Below are 4461 nucleotides of genomic sequence, written 5' to 3' on the forward strand. Positions count from 1 at the left end.
CGCACCAGTGCCCAGACACCCCGGTGCGGGCCACGGACACTTTGAGTCACACGTCTTTCAAATACACGTTTTTTTCCCAGAAATAAGCAGTGCTGAGGCAGTTAAAGTGCTCTCACGAGGTGACCTGTGATGGTAGCGTCAGCGTGGTTTGGAGCAGTTCTGCTGTTCTTCGCTCCTGAGACTTGCCCACTGCGGAAAGCCAGTGCTTAGACCAGCCGAGCTCCAAATAGCTCGTCTGAGATCAGGTTTCTTTGAAACTGAAACGGGCCAGTAGAAGAGACTGGAAAATGAAAAGAACTGAGATTTGCTGAGGAATTTGGGGAGTTTTGGGAAGGGGCCAGCTAGAGACAGGGACCCTGGTGAAACTCCGGGATACGCATGGCGAGGTGACCCAGCACCACACATGCCGTACAGCTGATGACTCTCGTGAAGCTGCCCAGGTGAGCCCCTTGTGCACCACGTCCACTGCACAGGCTCCAGCAAGCTGTAAAGCTCAGGCACCTCCCCGAAATTTAAGCAACTCACTGCACATGTGCTGCAGCGTCACACATTCAACCTGCCTGGGATCCCCCAGCATGTGGCCACCAGAAGCTCCTGCTTCTGTCTGGACATCCAGAAGGCACAAGCAAATGACTGAAGGCCTTAATTTTCAGCCAAGACAGAAGAAAGCCTCTTGGGCAGAAGGGGAAAGAATGAGGTCGTGTCTTCTAAGAAGCCGATGGACATTGTCAACCAGTATCATCTTCTATAGCCCGAACCGTGACGGTCAATAAAGCTCACGGCTAGGAACCTGCCTTTCCTAACAACAGGAATTTGCTTGGTTCAAAGGACTAACTTGAGGGATCATAACAAAACCTCTGACAGAACTAGAAAAGGGCAGGAAATATTTACAGTATTTTGGACTGCACTAAATCATAGGACTTTACCTCACCAGGAGCACCATGACCTTCTCCACAGGAAGCAGAAGAGGGAAGGCTTCCAGTATGCTCGCAGCTAAAATGCATCTGTCATATGCTGAAAGGCGCTGATACTTCAAAATCCATGTTTTATCATCACTAACATAAATTAGATACGAATTGTATAAATTGGAATTATCAATTATGAAAACCATATTGGTTCTGAGTAACTTGCGTGCAGTGACACAGAACAGGCCTTTGGGCTTCCTGTTCAGCAAAGCCACACGAGAAGCCTTTTTATTTATAAAATGAAAAAGTGTATATAGGACGCCGATTTTTTTTCCCAGCGCACTTCCAAAAAAGTCTGTTCAACACAGAACTGTCTCTCCTGTGAAGCCCCGAAGCTGCCGGGCTGCCTTACTAGGAGCTCTACCAAACCAGTCCCTGTGTAGGTCTTTCAGGACAACTTCTTCTGTCTGAATGAGTTTTTCTAAACAAGCCAAGTTTGGGATTTCTGTCATTGGTCATTTATCTCAGCATCGAATTTCTTATTAAAACCTGTGAGAAAATGGAAGGCTTTTAGCCTCATACAAAGGAAACTACTAATTTCCCTCTGAGAATCTTTGGCCTGAGAGCAGTGATGAGAAATACAATCTTAAAAGGGATTTGTTTGAGAAAGACGAGAGGACCAGGAGAAGGAGATGACAGTGCAACACAGATTTCAGACCTTCAAAGCAGCAGCACTGTGGTACCCGAGAACAGAGCAGCCAAAGGTTCATTTCCACTGTCCCACTGTGCAAACACAGTGGATTTCTGTCCACTTGGGTATCCTCAAGCGAATATGAAGGTAATATCCAGTTACTCTTAGTTCATTCAAGTAAAAATTATGTACACTTTAAACTTATCTTTGGGCTTTACGAGGTGTTAATGGACAGACAGCAGTAAGTAGCATTTAGCACCATCAAAGCCCTGTAGAAACATTAATTCCTGTTACCGCGCATGCCCCGCTTTGGGGTAAGTAGCCCCACGCACCATTAATAAACCATCAGTTACTGAACGGCAGCATCGACCATCTCCCACAGTTCTAGAATAAATACTGCAGGGAAGTCCTTGTGCTACAGCATGACAAGTATTTTCTCTTTATTAGCAGGGGGTGTTGGAAGCAGGTATTACATCCTCGTTTTAACACGAGGACATGGGATGCCGAGCTGGATCCTCAGCTGTATTTGACACAGCTCCAGTGGCTGCTGGGAAACTGCAATGAGACGTGTAGCAGTGAAAATCCAGATTTCCAGCACTGCTCTCTTAATTTTAGGTTCTGACCTTTAAACAGCTAGAGCCCAATATTCAGAAGGGCTGACTGCCCCTGCTTCAGAGGGGGGAGTAGCTGCCACTTGGTTCTCCAAGAGAGACAGACGTCTGTAGACACCATCCACATACTGTAACCAGCCTAAAAACCCCCCAGTCTCTCTCAGTAGTTAAATGCTCCAGGGCACGCTGGTGATGGAGTCAGGTTGGGCGGTGTAGACCCAGCTCCTGGGCAGCACCCACCTCTGCCACAGCCCTGAGCTCTCCCCTGGGTGCTCCCCGCACACCAGCCACCTGCCACGGGGGAAGGAAGAGAGATGGTAACAGGGGTGAAGCCTGGCACTGACATGCACCACATCACACAGATGGAGCTCCAGAGGGTGGATTTACAGGTACATTGATTTAGAATAGTCAGAGTCCTGGTTTTGTTTCTTCCTCCCCAGTTTCTGCCAGCATTATTTGTTGTGCTTGCAATAAATCTCTTGTAAAGTGTCTTTAATTTTTCTTGTGGAGTTAAAAACCAAAACAAACCCCAAAACCGACACTGTAAAAAGGTTCTCACTAAAATTGTTCTCTGGAAACTCTGAGTGTGACCAGCTGGTGCGAAATAGCTGCCTTCTGGAACACAAGGTGACAGAGCCCTGCTGCTCCCGGCACTTCAGCACAGGTACAGCTCTACTCGGCAGAGTTAGCACATCCGCGTGGGCTGGCCAGGTCAGGGTCTACTTAATGCACATGCTCAAGGATCTCCAAGCGATGAAAAGCCAGGATACATGGTGCACTGGACACAGCTTTTTGAAGACAATTATCTTCGTAAGACTTCCATCGTAAGCTCTCAAATATTTCTAGGGCTTCTGTCTGGGTCAATTTGATGTGTCTACACGGCCAAAGGAAGGTGAGCCTGTAGCTCACGCTCTCCTTATCCAGCTTTTAAGTAAAGATTCCCATTTACAGCTCGGGCCACTGCTACCGATCTGCTCACAGGCTCCTGAGAGGCCTGGACTGGCATTCTGGTTGTCAGCTTGTGCTAACGCCTGCATGCTGCACTTCTACCGCTTTGGGTACCCCCACCGGGCACCTAAACTGGCACCAGCTAGAAAATGGGCCCACGGAACAGGCACGTCTTCCTTCTGCTCCATAGGAATTAGCCTCTGAAGGGAGATACTTGCCCTCAAACTGAGGAGTTAAAACTGAATAGCGTTGTTTTCCCAGCCTTTACAGCTATGCACGTGTGCAATGCTTTTAGAAAATATTCTTTCAAATCATTTAGACGAATTCCCGCTCTAATGCAGAGAGAGCTGCATTAACTTAGACGACATTGAGGGAACCAAAAAAGGTCAAATTTGTATTACAATACAAATGGTGACCTCGTGTCCGTTAGTGTATTCTGGGCAAGACAACCTCCTTCTCTTGCATTCCGGTAACAGAAGGAAAAACTAGGCAGTTTCATTAACACAGCAGCATTAATGAAAAACCATGAGACTCCTTCATTCCACTGGGCATCTTAGCAAAAGCAGGGTAAGGGGAAGAGGAAGAGGACAGGGAAATAAACTGGGTTAGCAGAGGGTGCACTGGACGTAGGTAAGACCATGAAGCATGAAAACCCCTCAGATTTTAACACGCAAAGGATATTGGTAACATTGCAATGCTGGTTACGGCTGCAGAGACCATACAGCTCCTCTGTCTTTGTCCCTGAGGCTTTGTTAAAGTAAGACTCTCAGCTACAAGTGCATAAATCAAATGGAAACGACAGTAGTGCCATAAAAATGTAGGTAGAAAAATAGTGCAAAGCCAAGGGCAGGACACCTTCATCTGTCACAAGCACCCCCAAGCACTACCTTTACTGCTCTTAAGGAAAACACATTCAGAAAACATTCTCTATTTATTATAAATGGCAGTTGCCTGCATTGCACTCTGTATTTAGAATGTACTGACTGCCTTTCTGCTTCCCTTTGAAGCTGCGGATGGAGAATAAATACAGCCTGTCACACTGGTGAGCACTGCCTACCCTCCAGTCACGACTGGTAGCAAAGCCAGACAGTATTTATAAAAGAAATCAATTAAAAAGTAAAACAGACAGTATCATTTAAAGCTTTTGTCCCCAGTAGTCTGCTCCACAGACTACACCTTCTCAAAATAAGAACAGCTACCACTTCTGTTACAGTAACCAGAGAGACAAAGATAAACAAAAAAAAAGGTCACATTTATGGCTGCCAAGAAGGCAAAGTTCCTGAGGCTCCGCCCAACGGCACGACGA

The sequence above is a fragment of the Buceros rhinoceros genome, unplaced genomic scaffold (genome assembly GCF_000710305.1).
Source record: "Buceros rhinoceros silvestris isolate BGI_N320 unplaced genomic scaffold, ASM71030v1 scaffold15254, whole genome shotgun sequence".
NCBI classification, from domain to species: Eukaryota; Metazoa; Chordata; class Aves; order Bucerotiformes; family Bucerotidae; genus Buceros; species Buceros rhinoceros.